Here is a 23,244-nt window from a genome sequence, read left to right as displayed (position 1 = left end):
CCAACTGCCAGTGTGAGTAAACATTGCACAAGCCTAAGGTCCTTCTTTATTGGTGAGCTCTTAATATACTGTGGTTTAGGAATTAGGTTTTTCTAGTGGTCTCTGGGTTCTAGGTCCTCCCTTGCTAGCGAGGACTTCAGTGCAGTTTTCTTAACCAGCCTGAACTGCTGTGCACATCCAGCTTGGGGTCCTGCCTGCTTGTTCCAGGCACAGGAAAGGTTGAAATTGTGAAAACATGAAAAGTTTAACCATAGTGTCAAAAAGTAAGATTTTATTTAATAGGTAACATGGGAATTAACATCTTACTCCTGGAATCACTGGGCAAGATCCTGCTTCAGGCTTGGCCAGCTTAGTCTTCAGCCCATGTGTACTTGGCTTTTTTCTAAAAGTAGATTATTCCTGAAAGTGTGGTAACTCTGAGAATGATGGTACCTCATCATTGGTGTTACTGCTTGTCTGTTAAAAAAAGCAAACTATCCTTTGCACTCTGTGTTTTCTTGTTTGTTGGCTTTTAGCAACTTCTGGGTCATCCCTTTCCTCCTGCTCCTTCAGACGCCCTTTGCTTCTGGAGATTTCCCATGGCGGATCAGTGTTAGCTGGTTTGATGGGAGCCCTGAGAATTCCATCAGATGTGGAAACATATGGCTGTAGCCTGGTTGGATGTTTATAATGAGTCCAGGGGTCACTTATTGGGAGGGGGATGAGTTAATGTCCTTTTGTAGGAAAAATGTGTCATATGCAGACTGTTGGTTTACCCAAAGTAGTAATCCTTCCTTAATATCCTTTGGTGGTTTGTCCAGACACAGAAACACCTGATTCCAACTGTAAAAGTTTCACTCTGTTTAAAAAATAAATGATTCCTTGGCAGAGATGATATATGGAGGTAAAACCAAGCATTGGAGGATGGCTGGACATCAAGATTATATCCATTCCTGTTGTCTCAGGGATTAAGATTGAACAAAGGTAAATGTATTTCCTGTCTTCATATGTCTCTGATTTCTTTTCCTTTTCCAGATACTCTCATTTAGATTTTCCTCAGAAGGAAAAAGTGTATTTTTCCTCAATCTCCTCTCTCATTTTCAAGCCTGCTATGTTGGAAACATAAAGTTCCCTCTTAGCTCTCAAAATGATTATTTCCATGTCTTCTTTTGAATTCTGCAGTGTTTATTGATTTCTGATGGTTTTGGATATTAACCATCCTTACTGCAGGTTTTAGTGGCCTGTCAGGTCTAATCACACTTGTGGTCCACTTCTGATACTGGCTGTCCAGACAGCAGCTATAAGGAGAAGGTCCACGGCTGGGATATTTTACCAGTACATGACTAAGATGGCACTTGTCCCTTGTGTGCTTTTGACCCACATCTTTAGTGATTGCACTGAGAGCTGTCACTCCCTTTCTGACCTTGGCTACCCAAAGCCAGTGCGTGTTTTCCAAGAGCACTGTCTGTCCACCCCTCAGCTGTGGGGCTGAAGATGACAGTGTTATGTGGCTCAGAGGGTTTAATTCATGCAGAACTGAAGCTTGGTGTGCAGAGTATTATGAATATACTGTACATTTATTTTCTCCAAGAACACTTGTGAAATGTAGTTTTTGAAAAAATACTTTCTTTGTCTTTTGTTTTGTTGAAAATGCATTCAAGAAATTTGAAGGTGAATTCTTGCCAGTGATTATTTGGAATTAGGTTTCCAACCAGATTGGGTTCTGGTAGTTTTAATCACACAATAGACAATAGTCCCCTGTATTGCAGCTCTTTTGTTTACTTGATAAATCTGAGATGATGTGTCCTGTGTTCAGAATGAAACTGAATACTGAAAGGAAACTTCAATGATTTTGTCCTAACAATATTCTGTACTTGATATCATGGCAATAATTAAATAATTTTGTAATTATAAGGGCAACCATCTAGACTCTCAATTATGTCAATATTGATCTTTCTTCCATGTCTCCTCACTGGTCAGCATTCTGCCATGTCTATCTGTTGTACAGAATTGTAATTGCTCTTTATCCATTTTGCCCATTCTTTCTACAGGTTGGGTATATTTTTACCTATTTTCAATGGATTTGACCCAAGCAGTTTGATTCCACTCATGAAAATTAGACTTCCTGACTGATGTTAAGTTCTGGATTTCTCTTTTTTATTCCCAAATATAAACTGGCTTATAAGTTTGTAAGTCAAATTCTAACAATTTTCGAAAGCCTCTGAATATTTGATTACTGATTTTTCTACTGCTTTATTGAGATGCGAGGAATGCACAGCAAACTGCATCCGTTTAAAGTGTACAGTTTGCTGAGTTTTGACATGTGCATATAGCCATGAAAACATCTGTTCAGTCAAGATAGTGAACATATCCATTACCCCCAAATGTTTCCTTGAAGCCCTTTGGAATCTATCCTGCCATCCCCTCCCTCCCACACCCTCTCCCACCATGGACCTCATCAATTACTGATCTGCTTTGTCAGTATAGATTACTTTTTCAGGTAGAATTTTATGTAAAGTTATCATATAGAGGATATTCTCTTTTCTCCCTGGTGTTTTCACTAACAAAATTGTTATTTTTTCATTAGGGTAACATATCTATAACATAAAATTTGCCACTTTAACCACCATTATGTGCAGAATTCAGTGGCATTGGTTACATTTGCAATGTTACATAACAATGTTATATAACCATCCATTGCCAAAACTTTACATGCAAAACAGAAATGCTTTAACCTTGAAACAGTAATTCCCAACTCTATACCCACCCCTCTTCTTACACCCTCTCAATATCTGGTAACACCTGTCTACTTCCAGTTCCTGTAAATTTGCTTGTTCTAAATAATTTCATGTAAGTGGAATCACACCATATTTTTCCTTTTGTGCCTGGCTTATTTCACTTACCATGATGTTTTCAAGGGATATCCCTGTTATACCATGCATTGGAGCCACATTCCTTTTCATGACTGCATAATATTCCATTCTATGTATATATCATATTTAGTTTATCCATTCATCTGTGATTGGACACCTGGATTGTTTCCTCTTTTAGGCTAGAGTGACTAATGCTGCTGTGAACATTGGTTTACAACTATCTGTTTGATTCTCTGCTTTTAATTTTTTTGGCTATATACCTATTAGTGGAATCGATGGGTTGTATGATAATTGTATATGTAGCTTTTTGAGGAACCACTGAATTCTTTTCCACAATGGCTGCAGGACTTTACAGTCACACCAGAAGCACACTAAAGTTTCAATTCTCCATATCATTATTCACACTGGTTATTTTCTGACTTTTAATAATAGTCATTTTTATGTGTGTGAAATGGTATCTCATTGTAGTTTGGACTTCCACTTCCCTAATAGCTACTGATGTTGAATGTCTTTTCATTTCCTTCTTGCCCATTTGTTTGGAGTTGCCTACTCAGCCATCTTGACCTCAATATCTCCCATTATTAGATTTAATGAAACCAAGGTCAAAGAAACATTGCCCTGCAGTCCTAAATGACCTCCATGTCACCACAGCTGGGACATCTGAAGCAAAGCTGAGATCCTCTGAAGCCCAAGTGGAGGAGCAGCTGGGATGGCAGGTGGCCTGCTTTGACAGGAGACTCTAGCATTGTTTTGAGATTTATCCATGATATTGAGTATATTAAAATTTGTTTCTTTTCATTGCTGGGTAGTAATACCACAACTCATTTATCCATTTCCTTGAAAAGGTAATGTGGCTGGTTTTCCCATATGGCCATAACCTTACTACATAATCCCCCAAAGCAGCCCCTCAGTGGGATTGTTCCAGCATTTACTTGTAGTTTGTAATTCCATGATACAGTGTTTTGGAATAAAAATACATTTAGGGAGAGGAGCTAAGATGGCAGCATAGAGGGGAGTGGAAGACTGTTAGTTTCCCCCCAGAACAATTCATAAATGACCAAAAACTAGTAAATAAACTGGAATAACAGTGGGGAGACAAACGTGACTGTCCACTCATCATCCAGCAACTTGAATTGGGAGGAATGCCCGAGATCATAGCATAAAATCTGTAAGTAAAACTGCAGACCTGCACTGAAAGCCGAGAGATGAAAGCCGAGAGCCCCTCCCTCACAGAAGCTGCATGGTGCACTCTCTCAGCCCAGCTCCAAGTGAGGTTTTAATATTAACTGCTCAATACAGGCAGCGAATCCTCAACAAGCAGACAGAGGCTTTTGGTGACAAGTGACCTTGGGAGAGTTGGGGGACATATCTGTCTCAGGACAGGGAGCCCAGAGGATCAGGTTCTATCTCTGGCTGACAGGTGAACCTGGGAGTTTTTCTGTTCCTTTCTCTCTGTGGAGAAAACCTCAGCTGTTCTCAGCCCCCAGTGCTTTGCAGTAAAGACAGCCTCAGACATTTTAAAATCTAAACACTTTGATCAGCAGAGTCAGAGAAAAAAAGAACTTATTGATATGCAAATGACATCTCTGCAGGGGGCATAGCTTCCCAAGAGGAAAGGGAGGGGCCCAGCTCTACTGTCAGTCTTTCAGTCTTTCCGGAACCAGACCACAAAGCCTGGGGGGGGGGGGAGCCACAGGCCACACCCTCTTACACAGGCAGTGACAGGTGCATCTGCCCAGCAGAAAAGCACAGGTGTCTCAATCCTCTAAGAAAAACCATCAGGGAAACCAGATACTGAAATATTACCTCTTTCTGTGACCTGAGCCTGTTCTCATCTGGGAAATCCTGATTGGGGTGGCCTAAGAGGTCAGATGCCTAGACAACAGAAAACTACAACCTACACTAAGAAAACCGAAGCTATGACCCAGTCAAAGGAACAAACATACCCTTCAACTGAGATACAGGAATTTAAACAACTAATGTTAAATCAATTCAAAAAGTTTAGAGAATATTTCACAAAAGAGATAGAGGCTGTAAAGAAAACACTGGGCATATATAAGGCAGAAATCAAAAGTTCAAAAAAAAAACCAGTAGAATCTATGGAAATGAAAGGCACAACACAAGAGATGAAAGACACAATGGAAACATACAACAGCAGATGTCAAGAGGCAGAAGAAAACACTCAAGAACTGGAGAACAAAACAACTGAAAGCCTACATGCAAAGGAGCAGATGGAGAAAAGAAAGAAAAAATATGAGCAATGTCTCTGGGAACTGAAAGATGAAACAAAGTACAAGAATCTACGTATCATTTGTGTCCCAGAAGGAGAGGAGAAGGGAAAAGGGACAGAGGCAATAATAGAGGAAATAATCAATGAAAATTTCCTATCTCTTAAGAAAGACATAAAACTACAGATCCAAGAAGCGCAGCGTACTCCAAACAGAATAGATCTGAATAGGCCTACGCCAAGACACTTAATAATCAGATTATCAAATGTCAAAGACGAAGAGAGAATCCTGAAAGCAGCGAGAGAAAAGCAATCCATCACATACAAAGGAAGCTTAATAAGACTATGTGCGGATCTCTCAGCAGAAACCATGGAGGCAGGAAGGAAGGGGTGTGATATATTTAAGATACTGAAAGAGAAAAACTGCCAACCAAGAATTCTATATCCAGCAAAGCTGTCCTTCAAATATGAGGGAGAGCTCAAAATATTTTCTGACAGACAATGGGAGTCTTTGTGACAAGACACCTGCCCTACAGGAAATACTAAAGGGAACACTGCAGAGTGATAGGAGAAGACAGGAGTGCGAGGTTTGGAACACAATTTTGGGAGATAGTAGCACAGCAATGTAAGTACACTGAACAAAGATAGCTATGTATATGGTTTAGAGAGGAAGATTGGGAGCAAGTGAGACACTAGAAGAAAGGAGGAAAGATAAAGAATGGGACTGTGTAACTTGGTGAAATCTAGAGTGTTCAGCAATTGTGATAAAATGTACAAATATGTTCTTTTATGAGGGAGAACAAGCAAACGTCAACCTTGCAAGGTGTTAAAAATGGGAGGCATTGGGGGAGGGATGCAATCAATGTAAACTAGAGACTGTAACTAACAGAATCATTGTATTATGCTTCCTTTAATGTAACAAAGGTGATATACCAAGGTAAATGCAGATAGGAGGGGGGGATAGGGAAGGCATGTTGGACACTTGACATTGTCTGACTCTTTACCCTATTTTGATTTGGGGTTGCTTTTCCTTTTGCTTTTCCTTTTGCTACTTCCTGGCTGTCATTTTTTTCCTCTTTCTTTTCCCTCTCTACCTTCTTTGACTCTCCCTCCTGCCTTGTGGAAGAAACACAGATGCCCTTATATAGATAGTGGTGAAGGTGGTGAACACATAAATATGTCACCATACAGAGAACCATCAATTGTTTACTTAGGATGGAATGTATGGGGTGTGAACAAAACCATCTAAAAAATGGGTTGATATCAAAACTTCAAGGGCAATATACTGAGTGAAATAAGCCAGACACATAAGGACAATTATTGCAGGGTCTCACTGATAATAACTAATTATAATACGTAAACTCATAGACATGAAATGTAAGGTACCAAGATATAGGATGAGGCTTAAGGATGGGGAGTGGTTGCTTAGTATGAACAGAATGTTCAACTAGGATGAACTTAAATGTTTGGAAATGAACAGAGGTGTTGGTAGCAAGATGTGAGAGTAACTAACAGCGCCAAATGGCATGTGAATGAGGTAGAAACAGGAAGCTTAGAGACATATATGTCACTAGAAGGAGGGTTGGAGGTCAAAAGATGGGAATGTATAAAACTGAATCCTATGGTGGGCAATGTCCATGATTAACTGTACAAATATTAGAAAGCTCTTCCATGAACCAGAACAAATATATGACAATACAACTAGAAGTTAATAATAGAGGGGCATATAGGGAAGAAATATATACCTATTGCAAACTAGATACTACAGTTTGTAGTATTTCAACATTCTTTCATAAACAGTAACAAATGTACTATACCAACACCATGAGTCAACAATGAGGGGGTTGGTTAGGGATATGGGAGAATTTGAGTTTCCTTTTTTCTTTTTTTTCCATCTTTCACTTTATTTCTTGTCTGAGTAATGAAAAGTGATCCTAAATATGAACAAAAATTAAGTGTGGTGATGGATGCCACAGCTGTATGAGGGTACCAGGGGGCAATGATTCTACCCTTTGGATCTTTGGATAATTGTATGGATCTGAACAATCCCAATAAAAATTAAAAAAAATAGATTGGGGCAATGAATGCCAACAACTATATGATGGTACTGTGAACAGTGGATGTACACCATGGATGTTGTATGATATGAGAATATATCTCAATAAAATGAATTAAAAAAATACATAGGGATTGTGTTTAAATTTTTTCAAACATCGATTCCAATAACAGCAGTCATTTTTGGAACAACTACTCCTTTTGTTCAAAAGAATTGCCATTTACATGTTATTGGTTTTGCTTACCTACCAACATTTTCAAACACAGTGAGATTGAATGTTTAACATTTTATATGCTTGATAATCACAAATGTCTGCCAATGCCTACATCCATCCATCCATCCATCCATCCATCCATCCACACATCAATCCATCTTATTTTTGATGCATTTCAAATTAAATTTCAAACATCTATGCACTTCCCCCTAATACTATGCCAGCTCTTAAATAAATTATAAAATGTCATATAAATGGAACCATGCCATATGTATTCTGTTATGTCTGGATTCCTCTGCTTAGAATAGTGTTTTTGAGATTAACTCATCAGTTTGTATGGCTCCCTAATTCATACCTTTCCATTGGTGAGCCATAGTCTACTGAAAGCATATCTATATTTAATGCTGTCTTCAAAGAAACATTTGGAGTTAAGGTATCAAGTTTTAAAGAACATGCACTTAAACCCAAATCAATTTATCTAGAGCAGTTTTCAGGAGCAGTCTGAACTTACTCAACGGGAGTCTTTGTCTTCATTCACGTATCAGTGTAATACAATGAAAATCAAGGATTTGGACAAATCGCATATTATTAGTGTCCTCTTAATATCATCATATTGATTCTATTGGCACACTTAAAAGATGATTATGACTAAATGAAGTCATCTTTCTATTGTATTAATTTTTTTTCTTATGCAGCTTTTTAAATAACAATCAACTTGTCCCAGGAAAAACATCATTCAGACAGATGCTAGTATAGAGTTAGACATAAAACCATGTAGAGCCCAGATCAACCTAGAAGCTCTTTCCTACTTGAAGACTCCCAGTTTTGCAGTATGTAACGTCACAGTTACCAAACACACACACATACACGAAACCTGCCAGCTTCAAATTTTTCTTCAGTAGCACAATCCCTTGGAGATCATTTGAAGGGTATTGTTACCCCTTGGAAGCAGCTTTAGAGTATCTAACAATGATTATTGTTTCTTCTATATTCTTTATTTCTTTAAGCATCTCACTATTTCAAATATTATAATTTCTGCTACTTGATATTCTGCCTTACAATCTTCTATTGGGAACTGTTGTTTATGGAATATCTATTAACATTGATGCCTCTGTAGGACTTATTTCAGTGGCCAATTTATTATGGAGAGTCATTCTAACTGTGAGTATATTAAACTAACATATAAGCATACCATGAGTTACTAAAAACAGCACTTTTGTAGTCATGGTTTCTTTGTTTCCTTTTAGATTAATAATGTGAATAGAAATTAATGTTTGAAATTGAAGCTAACCTTGCAAAATAGCTGTTTTAGTAAAGAACACAGAGAACAAAGAATTGTTTAATGTCAATGAGAAAATTACAATAAATTTTTATCAAAAGCTATATATTAAATATTAGGCAGGCACTTTCATACTCTGTAGAATTGTGAGTTCTTACAACCATCCTGAAAAACAGTTTCATAAAATATATCTGAAACAGTAAATATGTTTATAACTTTATTTAGTGTAACTCCACTTCTAGAAATCTAGATTAAAGAACTAGTCAGACATTCATTCAAGGGACTTGTATGTGGATATTTAGTGGAACAGTATTTGTTAGAGTGAAAATGTGGCAACAACCAATATGCACAATGGCAGGGGAATTGTTAAAATAATGTACCTGTCTACATACTCATATAAATGCATCTGTTTTGACCTGTAGAAGAAGTAAGAAATCACTTTGCAATGCAAGCATTTGTAGTGTTTATTATGCAGTACAACAGTATAAAACCCAAAGTCCTAGTTGACAGTGCACAACTGTTGGGCCAAGTTAGTTGAAATTTATAATTCACCCTTAGAGAGTAAAGGGATTTTAGATTACAGGTTAAAGCAGTGTCTTCTGTTCATCTTCTGTGATAATCACTCACCATTCTAGCACATTTAACAGAGAGGTAACTTTGGACTTGGTATAAATTTAGGTTCTTTTTATTATATTAATGGAAGTGAGATTAAGGCTTTGGTATATTTGGTGATGGCCCTAAGGCCTCAGTTTTATACCACAATTTGGAACAAATAATTTTGCATAAACAGAGCTTTGTAGATAACTGAAGCTTACCAGTTAAAATGTCCAAAAGTTTTGGGTACAAATCTTTCTGAAATTGTGTGTGCTTTTCCTGTTTACTTTATTGCAATTGATCTATCATGGTATATGAAATTTATTCCTTGCATGTTGATTGGAAAATTCCTTGGGAAGCAAACATCTTTCTCCTTTGATATCTGCAGGGTCTCTTTTCCCTTTGCTGCCCATGGGGTTTCCATCAGAGGAAAGAAAAGTTCATAATCAAAAGGGAAATGGATAATAGGAAGGGGAAAGCATTTCTTATTTCCCCACTCTGTTCTCTCATTTCAAATACCCAACAAGGGCTCTTATTTTCATGGTGTTTGCTCTCTCTGTCTTGCGCCTGCTCCCTGGCTGCAGTGTTTGGCTCCTGGAACACTTGTCCTTTCCCTTAGCTGCATATCCATTGACCTTTCTTCTGTTTCTTGCCTGAACAGGTAGTGTGTGATGGGGAAAAGAAAAATCACCATCTCCTGGATGCATTTCCTATAGCACCACTATTGTAAATGGTGTTTAGATATACAACAATATTCCAACACCTCAGCAAGTGTTTTGGACTAGCATTAGCATCTCACAACCATTTATAACATTTGAATTTAGAAACTATGTTCCAGATGACAAGAATGTTTATCTTTACATGGTATTAAATGGGGTCCTGCCTGGATTTATTGAGTTCTAATGTAGTGATGTCTTCAGGGGATGAGTGCAGTTTTAGAAGCACTTTTGTCCATTCTGGAAGATATTGGTTGTGCCTTTTCCATAAGACATGATTTGATGACATCCAATTTCAGTGGTCTTGGAAAACCCATAGGAGCTGGCTGGTTGGAATTGATTTCTCAATTCAGCATTTGCCAACTCTGAATTAGATTTCTACATTGCTTTAGGTTAGAGAAAGAAGTGTATCTCAATCCAAATATTTTATATTTATTTTGATTTTTAGAGGATTTTCAAACAATTCCTGTTTTTTAATCTCATTATAGCTGAGTTGAGAAATAAGTGATTTCCAATAACTGAAGCTTTAGCATTTTTATTTTACAGTTTCCTAAATTTCCATCATGAATGATAAGTCGATTTGTGCATGTTTAAGGAATGAGTAAACAGATCTTTGGTTTCAAAATAAGACTTTGCCTTAGTACACCATTCTAAAATTAGAAGTAATTTTATTGACCTTAATATGATTTGTTATAAGATAACTTTACAACAGGTGCAGGACTTAACCAAATCCAGCCATCTACCTCAAACTTATTTGGGCTCCAAGCTGGGCCCCATGTCTCCACCTGTCTACACCACAGGAATATGGGCCCCAAGCTGATACCCAGCCTATTTCCATCTACACTGTGTGGATATGGGCTCCAAACAAGGCCCCAGTTGCTACCACTCTACATTGTGTGAATATGGGTTCCCAGGCCTGCCTCACTCTCACTTGTCTACCCACAGATTATGGGATTCAAGCTAGACCCCAGCCACACCTGTCTACACCACAGTTATATGGGATCCAAGCTAAGCCCCACACATCCACCTGTCTACACTGTGGCGATATGGGCTCTGAGCCAGACCCAAGCCTCCACCTGCCTAACACAAAGGTATATGGTCTCTAAGTTAGACCCCATCCTCCATCTGTTTAGACCAGAGGTATATGGGCTCTAAGCTAGTCCACAGCTACCTCCTGTCTACATTGTGGGAATAAAGGCTCCGAGTTGGACCCCAGCCTCTACCTGTCCACACCACAGTTACATGGCCTCCAAGCTTGGACCCAGACTCCCAATAATCTACACCACAGGTGTATGGGCTCAGAGCCAGGCCCCAGTCTCCACCAGTCTACACCACAGGTGTATGAGCTCTGAACTTGGCCCCAGTCTCCACTAGTCTACTCTGTATATGTATGGGCTCCAAGCCTGGCCCCAACTCCCACATGTCTACACTGTGGGAATTTGGTCTCTCGGCTGGACCCCAACCTCCACTTGTCTACTCCAGAAATATGTGGCTCCAAGTTGTGCACCAGCCTTCACCCATCTACGCTGTGGGAATATGTGTCCTGAGCTGGGCCCTGGCATCCAGTTATCTACCCCAGACATATATGGGCTCCAAGGTGGGCCACCATATCCACCAGTCTATACTGTTGGATACAGGCTTCAAGCCAAGCCCCAGCCTCCACCCTTGTACCCTGTGGGGATATGGGTTCTGAACTGGATCCAAGCCTCCATCTGTCTACGCTGTAAGGATATGTGCTCTGAGCTGGGCCCAAAAATCCACCCATCTACCCCACAGGTATATGGGTTCCAAGCCAGGCCCAAACTCTGCTTGTCTATACTACAGTTATATGGGATCAAAGCTGGGCCACAGCATCCCCAGTCTAGACAAGTATGGGCTCAATGATTGGCCCTATCCTACACTGGTCTACACCATGGCAACATGGGCCCCAAGCCAGGCCCTAGCCTCCAACAATCTATCACACAGTTATATGGGTAATGAGCCAGGCCCCATGCCCAAGGCTGTCTATATTGTGGGAATATGGGCTCTAAGACTTGACCCATCCTCTGCCATCAATAATGTGGGGACATGGGCTCTGAGAGGGGACCCAGCCTCCACCCATCTACACTGTGGGGATTTGGGCTCCAAGTTGGGCCCCACCTTCCACCTGTCTACCCCACAGATATATGGGATCTAAACTGGGCCCCAGCCTCCACTCGTCTACACTGTGGGTATATAGGCTCTGAGATTTCCCCAGCCTCTTCCCTTCTACAGTGTGTGGATATGGGCTCTACTTGGGCCCCAGGCTCCACCTATCTACCCCTCATGTATATGGGTCCCAAGCTGGACCCCAAGCCTCCACCCTACTACAATGTTTAGATATGGGATCTGACCTGGACCCAGCCTACTCTTGTCTACACTGTGTGAATATGGGCTCTGAGCTGGGCCAGGCCTCCAGCCATCTTCCACACAGATACATGGGCTCCAAGCTGGGCCACATGTATCCACCTGTCTATACCACAGTTATCTGTGCTCCAAGTCAGGCTCTAGGCTCAACCTGTCTAGACCAAATATATATGGGCTCCTAGCTGGGCTCCAGCCTCCACCTGTCAGCCCTACAGGTATATGGGCTCCAAGGTGGGCCCCCAGCCCGCCGCATGTACACTGATGGGATATGGGCTTAATGTCATGACCCACCCTCCACCTGTCTTCATTACAGGAACATGGGCTCTGAGATGGGCCCCAGCATCCAGCTGTCTACACCAAAGTAATATGGGCTCCATGCTGGGTCCCAGCCTCCACCTCTCTTCACCGTGGAGATTGGGACTCTGAGCCAGATTCCAGCCTCTGCCTGTCTGCCCCACAGTTACATGGATTCCAAGCTTGACAGATGCCTCCACCTGTGTAACCAACAGGTAAATGGGCTCATCGCTAGGCCCCAGACTCCACCATCTACATTGCAGGAATATGGGCTCCTTGCTGGGCCCAGCCTCCATCCATCTTCCCCATAGGTATATGGGATCCAAGCTCAGCCCCAGCATCCACCTGTCTACTGCACAGGTATATTGGATTTGAGATTGGTTCCAGCCTCCAACTGTCTATCCCAGAGGTATATGGGCCTCAAGCTATGCCCCAGGCTCCTCCTGTGTACACATGTATATGGGCTCCAATCTGGACCAAGCCTACACTCATTTACACTGTGGGGATATGGCTCCAATCCAGGCCCCAGCCACCACCCACCTACCTCGCAAGAGTAATGTGTTCCAAGCAGGCACCCAGCCTCCTCCTGCCTACACCACATGTATATGGGTTCTAATCTGGTCTGAGCCTATACCCATTTACACTGTGGGGATAAGGGCTCTGAGCCATGCTCCAGCTTCCTCCTGTGTTCCCCACAGTTATATGGGCTCCAAGCTGGACTCCAGGCTATACTTGTCTACACTGTGTGGATATGGCTCCCAGACAAATCCATGCATTTACCTGTCTACTCAACAGGTATATGGGCTACAAGCTGGAACCCAGCCTCCAACTGTCTCTTCCAAGGGTATGTGGTTCTGAGCCAGGCCCCAGCTTACTCCTGTCTACCCACAGGTATAGGGGCTCCTTGCTTTCGCCCATGCCTCCATCCACCTACACTGTGTGGATATGGGCTCCAAGCTGGACCCCAGCCTCTACCTGTCTACCTTGTGGGGATATGAGATCCACCCTGGGCCAGAGCCTCCACTTGTCAACACAACAGTTTATATGGGCTTGTGTCAGTTTGGATGTTTTATGTCCCCTCAAATACCATGTTCTTTGGTGCAATCTTGTGTGAGCAGATGTATCAGTGTTGATTTGATTGGAATCCTTTGAATATTTCTGTGGAGATGTGACTCAATCAACTGTGGGTGAGACCTTTGATTGGATAATTTCCATGGAATTCTTACCCACCATTCAGCGTGGGTCTTAACTGAATCACTGGACTCCTATAAAAAAGCTCACAGAATGACCTCAGAGAAGCTAGGAATGACATTTTGGAGCTGCAGCCAAGAGAAACACTTTGAAGAATGCACAGGAGCTAAGAGTGGAGCTGGAACACAACTTGGGTTCAGAAAAGCCAGCCACATGCCTTTTCAGATAACAGAGGTTTTCTGGATGCCATTGGCCTTCCTTTGGTGAAAGTATACTTGTGGTGTTGCCTTCATTTGGTCATTCTCATAGCCTTCAGACTGTAACTTGGTAATCAACTATACCCCCTTTGTAAGCCAATCCATTTCTGGTATTTTGCACAATGGCAGCATTGGCAAGCTGGAACAGGATTCCAAGCTTGGCCTCAGCTTCCACCTTTCTACACCACAATATATGGGCTCCAATCTGGGCCCCACTCCTCCAGCTGTCTGGTCAAGCAAGCATGGCCTAACCATTACTGCAAGGACATTTGTGGCTGGTTAGTAAACCAGAAGGCTTGTTTATTATATCATCAGTCAATTGGCTGCAGCTGTGACTGATTACATCAACAAAGGTCATGCCTTTCACAATGAGAGAATGCAATCAGCTGGATTTAATCCAATCAGTTGAAGACTTTTAAGCGAGACAGATAGAGGACTTTTACTTCTCCTTCAGCTAACCAGGAAAGTGTTTCCTGAGGAGATCATTGAAGTTGCCAGTTTGTTTCTTGAGGAGTTCATTGAACAGGTTCATCAAAGTTGCTGGTTTGCTGCCTGAGGAGTTCATCAAACATCTTCATTGGAGTTGCCAGTTTTCTGCCTGCCCTTCAGAATTTCGACTTATGCATACCCACAGTTACATGAGACACTTTTATAAAATCTTATATTTATAGATATCTCTTGTTGATTCTGTTTCTCTAGAGAACCCTAATACAGGCTTGATGCCGGGTCCTACCTGCCATCTGTCTACACCACAAGTATATGGGTTCCATGCAGGGACCCAGGCCTCCACCTATCAACAATGTGGGGACATGGGCTGGAAGCTGGGCCCCAGCCTATGCTCATCCACACTGGGGGTACATGGGCTCCAAGCCAGTCCCCAGCCTCCACCTGTCATTCCCAAGTTATATGGTTTCCAAACGGGACCAGAGCCTCCACCCTTCTACATTGCAGGAATATGGGCCCCAAGTTGGGTCCTGTCCTCCACCACTCTACACCACAGGTATATGGGCTCAAAGCTGGGCCCCAGCTTATACCCATCTAAACTGTGGGGATATGGGCTCTGAGACAAGCCCCAGCCTCCACCCACTTACACTGCATGTATATGTGCTCCAAGCTGGGCCCAACGCCTCCACCTGTATACCCCACAGTTATTTGGGCTCCTAGCCAGGCCTAACCTACACCTGTTAACACTGCAGTTATATTGGCACCGAGCAAGGCCACAGGTTTCCACACATGAAAATTGTGGGGATATTGGCTCTGAGCTGTGTCCCAGCCCCCACCTGTCTGCGCCACAGGTATATGTGCTCCAAACTGGGACCCATGCCTCAACCCTTCTATACTGTGGGGATATGGGTTCTAAGCCAGTGTCTAGAATTCAGATGTCTACCCAAAAGTATATGGGTTCTAATCCTGCTCCATCTTCCTCCTGTCTATACCACAAGTATATGGCCTCAAGCTGGGCCCCTCCACCCATGAATACTGTGAGGATATGGGCTCTGAGGTGGGCCCCAGCCCCCACCTGTCTACTCTATAGGTATATGGGCTCTGAGCCAAGCCCCAGTCCCCACCTGTCTACGCCAAAGTTATATGGGCTTCAAACTGGTACCCACGCCTCCACCTGTCTATAATGTGGGGTGTGGGCTACAAACTGGGCTGTAGCCTCCACCTATCTACACTGTGGGTATATGTGCTCTGAGCCCGGCCCCTGCCTCCAACTGTCTATCCCACAGGTGTATGGGCTCCAAGATGGGCCTGAGCCTATACCTTTCTACACTGTGTATATATGGGTGCCAAAACATGCCCCAGCCTCCACCAATCTACCATACTGTTATATTGTCTCCAAGCTCGGCCCCATCGTCCAACTATTTCCACCATAGGTATATGGCCTATAAGCTGGAACCCAGTCTCCACCTGTCTACAACACAGTTACATGGGCAATGAGCAAGGCCCCGTGTCCCTGTCTGTCTACATTGTGGGGATAGGGGCTCCAAGCTGTGCCCCAGCCTCCAGCCATCTACAGTGTGGAGATATGGGCTCTGAGCCAGAACCCAGCCTCCACTCATCTGCACTGTGGGGACATGGGATCAAAACTGGACCCTAGACTCCACCTGTCTACACCAGAAACATATGGGCTCCAAGTTAGGTTTCACACCTCCACCTGCCTACAACACAGTTATTTTGGCTCTGAGCCAGGCCCCAGCCTCCACCTTTCTACACCACAGGTATATATGCTTAGAGATAGTCTCCATGCCTCCACCCATCTACATTGTGGGGATATGGGCTCTGAGCTGGGCCCAGCATGCACAAGTCTAAGCCACATGCATATGGGCTCCAAGCTGGACTCTAGCCTACACCTCTCTACACTGTGGGGATATGGTCTCCTTGCAAGACCCCAACCTCACCCTTACTGAACCACAGGTTTATGGGCTCTAAGCTTGGCACCATGCCTACACCTGCCAAAACCACATTTGTTTGGGTTCTGAGCCATGTCCCAGACTCCACCTATCTACACCACAGTATACAGGCTCCAAGCTGGTTCCCAGGGCTACATCCATCTATGCTGAGGGTATATGGGCTCCGAGCTAAAACACAAACTCCACCCATAAAGAATATGGGGACAGGCTATACCTGTCTACCCCACAGGTATATGGGCTCCAACCTGGGCCCCAGTCTGAAACCATCTACAATGTGGGGATATGGACTTCAAAATGGGCTCAGCCTCCAACAATATAACCACAGGTATATGGGCTATGAACCGGGCCACAGACATCACTGGTCTACACTGTGGGATATGGGCTCCGCTTCAAGCCCGAGCCTCCACCCATAAACTTTGTAGGGTTGTGGGTCCTGAGCCAGGCCCCAGGATACACCTCTTTACCCCACAGGTATATGGCCACCAAGTTGGGCCCTATGCCTCCATCTATCTACACTGTGGGAATTTGGGCTCTGATCTGAGCCCCAGCATCAACATTTCTACACCATATCTATATGGGCTCCAAGCAGGGCCCAATGCCAAACCCATCTGCACTCTAGGGATATGGGCTGTGAGCCAGAACCCTGCCTCCACCTGTGTACACCACAGTTGTGTTGCTCCAAACTGGTACCAAAGCCTTTACTGTCAACACTGGGGGATATGGGCTCTGACCTAGGCCCCCAGACTCCACCTGTCTACACCACATGTATATCTGCTCCAAGGTGGGCTCAATGCCTCCTCATGTCTACACAACAGTTATCTGGGCTCTGTGCCAGGCCCCAGTCTCTGCCTGTCTGCCCCACAGGTACATGGATTCCAAGCTAGGCCCCAAATTCACCTGTCTTCACTGAGGGTTTATGTGCTCCGAGCCAGGCCCCATCTTCCACCCATCTGCACTATGGGTATATGGGCTCGAAGGTTGTCCACAATATCCACCAGTCCACCCTCTCCACCAGTCCACCCACTGGTATATGGGCTCCGATCTGGGCCCAAGGCACCATCCATCTGCATTGCACGAATGTGGTCCCTGAGTTGAGCCCCAGCCTCCACCTGTCTATACAACAGGTTTATGGGCACCAAGCTGGGACCCATACTACACCCATCTACACCATGGGGATATGGATTCTGAGCCAGGCCCCAGCTTGCACCTATCTACACTATGGGAATATGGGCTCTGAGCTTGGCCCCAGCCTCCAACCATCTACCCTAAGGTTATTTGGGCTCCAAGCTGGGCCCCATGCCTCCACCTGTCTACACCTCAGTTATTTGTATTCTGACCCAGGCTCTAGCCTTGACCTGTCTATACCATGTGTATATGGTCAGCTATCAGCCCCAACCTCCACCTGTCTACATGACAGGTAAACTGACTGCAAGCCAGGCCACAGGCTTCCACCATCTACATTGAGGGTATATTGGCTCCAAGCTTCGCCACAGCCTCCACCTGTCTGCCCCAAGTTATATGGGCTCTAAGCAGAAAACCAGGCTCCTGCTTTCTACATCACAGGTATATGGGCTCCAAACTGGGACCCAGCCTACATCCATCTACACTGTTTGGATATGGGCTCCAAACCAGGCCCCAGCCTCCACCACTCTCTATTGCAGGATTTTTGGGTTCCCAGCCCCATCCCAATCTCCACCTGTCTACCCCACAGATTATGGGCTCCAAGCTGGACCCCAGTGTCGTCTGTCTACACCACAGTTACATGAGTTATATGTGATCAAAGCCATGCACCACACATCCAAACATCTGTACTGTGGGGATATGGGCTCTGAGATGCACCTAAACCTCCACCTGTCTACCACAAGGTATATGGGCTACAAGTTAGACCCCATCCTCCACCTGTCCACACTACAGGTATGTGGGCTCAAGCTGGACCCCAATCTCTACCAGTCCACACCTCAGGTATATGAGCTGCAAGCCAGGCACCAGCCTCCACCAGTCTACTCCACAGGTGTATGGGCTCTGAACTGGGTCACAGCTTCTATTTGTCTACTACAGAAATATATGGGCTCCAAGTTGGTCTCTAGCTCCTACCCTTCTACACTGTGTGGATATGGGCTCTGAGATGGACCCCATCATCTACCTGTCTACCCCACATGTATATGGGTTCCAAGCCGAGGCCCCCACCTCCACCTGTCTACACTGTGGGAGTATGTACTCTGAACTGGACACCAGCCTCCAGCCGTCTACCCCAGACATATATGGGCTCCAAGCTAGGCTGCACATATCCACCAGTCTACACTGTGGGGATGTGGGCTCTGAACCATGCCCTAGCATGAACCCATGTACACCGTGGGCCTAAGCATCCACCATTTTCCCCACCAGCTCCAAGCTGGGCCCAACCTCCACCTGTTTACACCAGAGTTATATGGGACCAAAGCTGGACCACAGCATCCCCTATCTAGACCACAGGTATATGGGCTTGATGATTGGCCCCATCCTACACCAGTCTACACTGTCGCAATATGGTTTCCAAGTCTGAGCCCAGCCTCCATGCATCTACATTGTGGGGATATCGGCTCAGAGTGACACCCCAGCCTCTGTCTGTCTACACCAGAGCTATGTAAGCTCCAAGCTGGGTCCCACACCCCACCCATCTATACTGTGGGCATATGGGCTCTGAGAGGGGACTGAGCCTCCACCCGTCTACACTATGGGGATATCGGCTCCAAGATGAGCCACAGCTTCCACCTATCTTCATTGCTGGAATGGGGGCAATTTACCAGCCTCTACCTCTCTATACCACAGGTATATTGGCTCCAAGCTGGTCCCCAGCTTATACCTGTCTACACTTCAGGGTATGGGATCCTAGCCAGGCACCAGCCTCCATCCATCTACTACATATGTATATGGGTTCCAATTTGGGCCCAGCCTACACCTGTCTACATTGTGGAGATACGGCTCCAAGCCAGGCCCTAGCCACGGCCCACATTCCCCACAGTTATATGGGCTCAAACCTGGGCCCTGCCTACACTCATCTAAAGTGTGGGGATATGGGGTCTGAGCTGTGCCCCAGCCTCCACCCATAAACTCTGTGGGTATATGGGCTCCAAGTCAGGCCCCAGTCTCCACCAGTCCCCCATAGTTATATGGGCTCCAAGCTGGGCCCTGTGTCTCCAAGCATCTACACTGTGGGGATATGGGCTCTGAGCCAGGCCTTAGACTCCACCTGTATACCCTACAGGTATTGGGATCCAAATTAGACCCCATCCTCCACCTGTCTACACCACAGTTTTATGGGCTCCAAAACATTCCACAGCCTTTGCCATCTACATTGTGGGAATATGTACTCTGATCTGTGCCCTAGCCTCCACCTGCCTATCCACAGGTATATGGGCTCCAAGCTATACCCAGCCACTACCTGTCCACACCACAGTTGTATGGGCTAGAAGCTTGGCACAACAACTCCACCCATTTACACTGTGGGGATATGGGCTCCAAGTCAGGCCCAAGCCTCCAGCTATCTACCCCACAGTTATATGAGCCCCAGATTAGTTCCCAGGCCTCCTGCTGTCTATACAGTAGTTATTTTGGCTCTGAGTCGAATCCCAGGCTCCACCCTACAAGACTGTATACACACGCACACGCACACACACACACACACACACACACACACACACACACACATACACACACTCACACACACACACACACACATATGCACTCCAAGCTGGCCACAGCCACCAGCTGTCTACTCCACAGGTATATGGGCTCTGAGCTGGGCCCAGCCTCCACTTGTACGCCCCACAGGTATATATACTCAAGCTGAGCCCCAGCCCCACTATCTACACCACAGGTATATGGGCTCCAAGATGGACCCCAGCATCTGCCCTTCTACACTGTGGGAATATGGGTGCCGAGATGGGTCCTAGCCTCCACCTGTCTACACCACAGTTTTTTGACCCCTTGCCAGGCTCCAGCCTCGACCTGCCTACACCACAGTTATATGGGCTCTGAGCCACTCCCCAGCCTCCACAAGTCAACCCTAAATGTATATGGGTTCCAAGGTGGACCCAAGCCCCCAGCATCTAGGTTGATGGGATATGGACTCCGAGCCGGGCCCCAGCCTCCATCCATCTATATCATAGTGGGCTCCAAGCAGGGCCCCAACATCCACCTGTTTTCATTGCAGGAATATGGGCCCCAAGCTGGGGCCCAGCTTCCATCTCTCTATACCACAGTTATATGGTCTACAAGTTGGGCTCCATTCTCCACCTGTCTTCACTGCAGGAATATGGGCTCTGAGACAGGCCCCAACATCCACTTGTCTACCCCACAAGTATATGGGCTCCAAGCTCGGCCCCAGCCTCCACCTATCTTCATTGTGGGAATATGGGCTATTGCCAGTGCCCAGTCTCCACCCATTTTCCCCACAGATGTATGGGCTCCAAGCCAGGACTCATACCTCCAGCTGTCCAACCCCCAGGTATATGGGCTTCGAGCCTGGCCCCAGCCTCTACCGAACTACCTTGTAGGAATTTGGGCTCTAAGCTGGGTCCCATGCCTCCACCTGTCTACACCACAGGTACATGGGTTCAGAGATAGTCTCCACACCTCCACCCATGTATATTGTGGGGTTATCAGCTCCTTGTCAGGCCCCAACCTTCACGCAACTATCCCACAGGTTTATGGGCACCAAGTTGGCACCATGCCTTCACCTGTCAAAACTACAGTGGTTTGGAAGCTGAGCCAGGCCCCAGTCTCCACCCATTGACACCATAAGTATATGGGCTCTAATCTGAACCCCAGCTTCTACTTGTCTATACCACAGGTATATGGGCTCCTGGCTTTCCCCAGTGGCCACCTTTCTACCCACGTATCTATGTGTTCCAAGTCAGGCCCCAGCATTCACATGTCTGCCCCTGAGTTATATGTGCTCCCACTGTGCCCAAGCACAATGGGGATATGGACCCCAAGCCAGGCCCTAGCTTCCACCTATCTACACCTGTCTACCCCGCAGTATATAGGCTCCAAATGGTGTCCCAGCCTCAATCTGTCTGCACTGTAGGGATATGGGTTCAAGCCCCATGTATATGGGTTCCAAACTGGGCCCCACACCTCCACCTGTCTAAAATACATTTATTTGTTTTCCAAGCTGGGCTCCAACCTCTACCTGTCTACACCACTGTAACATGGTCTCTGAGCCAAGTCCCAGCCTGCACCCATCTACACTGTGGGAATATGAGCTCTCAGGTGAGTACCAGCCTCCAACTATCTACTCAAATGTTATAGGGGCTCCAAGCTGGGCCCTACAGCTCCACCTGTCTACACCACAGTTATTTGTACACCAAGCCAGGCTCCAGCCTTGACATGTTTACACCACGTGTATATGGACTCTGCTATGGGCCCCAACCTCCACCTGTCTATACAACAGGTATATGGGCTCTGAGCCAGGCCACAGGCTTCCATCATCTACACTGTGGGAATATGGGTCTCAAGCTGGGCCCCAGCCTCCACCATCTACAGTGTGGGCATATAGGCTCTGAGCCACGTTGCAGCATTCACCTGTCTGCCTCAAGGTATATGAGCTCTAAGTGGAAACACAGGCTTCTCCTGTCTACAACACAGGTATATGGGCTCCAAGCTGGGCCCCAGTCTCCAGCCATCTACACAGTGGATATATGAGATCAGAATCGGGCCCCAGACTCCACAGATCTACCACATAGGTATATGGGCTCCTAGCTGGGCCCAAGGCTCCATGTTTGAACACTTGGCAGATCTGGGCTCCAAACCTGGCCCTAAAATCCACTCTTCTACTTTGCAGGAACATGGGCACAAGCCAGGTCCCAGCCTCTGCCTGTCTATACCACTGGTATCTGGGCTTCTACTGGGCACCACACTTCCACTTATCTACACTGATTGGAGTATGTGCTCTGAGTGGGCCCCAGCCTCCTCCAGTCCAAACTGTGATGACAGGGTCTCTGAACTGGGCCAAAGCCTCCACCATCTACCTCACAGGTGTATGGGCTCCAAGCTTGGCCCCAGCCTCCTCCCGTTTACACTGTGGGATATGGGCACCGAGCTAAGCTCCAGCCTCCACCCATAAGCACTGTGAGGAAATGGGCTCTGAGCCGGGCCCCATCCTCCACCTGTCTACACCACAGTACATGGGCTCAAAACTGGGCCCCAGCATAAGCCCAACTAATTTGATGGAATATGGGCTCCAAGCTGGTCCCAGCCTCTACCAGTTTACCCCAGTGGTATATGGGCTCCAAGCTGGGCTCCAGTCCTCCAGATGTCTATAGTATGGTGATATGGGCCCCAAGGCAGACCCCAGTCTCCACCTATTTGCCACACAGACATATGTGCTCTGAGCCTTTCTCTAGCCTCCAGCTGTCTGCCCCAGAGGTATATGGGCTACAAGCTTATACATGTCTAAACTGTGGGGATATGGACTCCAGCCACCACCCATCTACACCACAGTTAAATGGACTCCAAGCAGGGCCCCACTCATCCACCTGCCTACAAAACAACATTTGGGCTCTGAGCCAGGCCCTAGCTTACACCTGCCAACCCCACAAGTAAATGGGCTACAAGCTCGACCCCAGCCTCCAACTATCTGTCCCACAGGTATACAGGCTCCCAATCTGGCCCCATGCTACATCTGTCTACTGCACAGGTATATGGCACTGAATCTGGCCCCAGGCCTCCACTTGTGTAACCAACCAGTATATGGGCTCTAAACTGGGCCCAAGCCTCCACCTT

At 45.6% G+C, this 23,244-nt stretch overlaps 1 pseudogene; it reads right to left on the bottom strand.

The window, feature by feature from the left end:
• LOC119518109 overlaps positions 1-16,510 on the bottom strand; it is a 49,840-nt pseudogene extending 33,330 nt beyond the window's left edge.
• Positions 16,511-23,244: the final 6,734 nt, after the last annotated feature.

This window comes from Choloepus didactylus, chromosome 21, assembly GCF_015220235.1.
Source record: "Choloepus didactylus isolate mChoDid1 chromosome 21, mChoDid1.pri, whole genome shotgun sequence".
Classification (NCBI taxonomy): Eukaryota; Metazoa; Chordata; class Mammalia; order Pilosa; family Megalonychidae; genus Choloepus; species Choloepus didactylus.
This window is presented reverse-complemented; position numbering and strand designations above follow the sequence as displayed.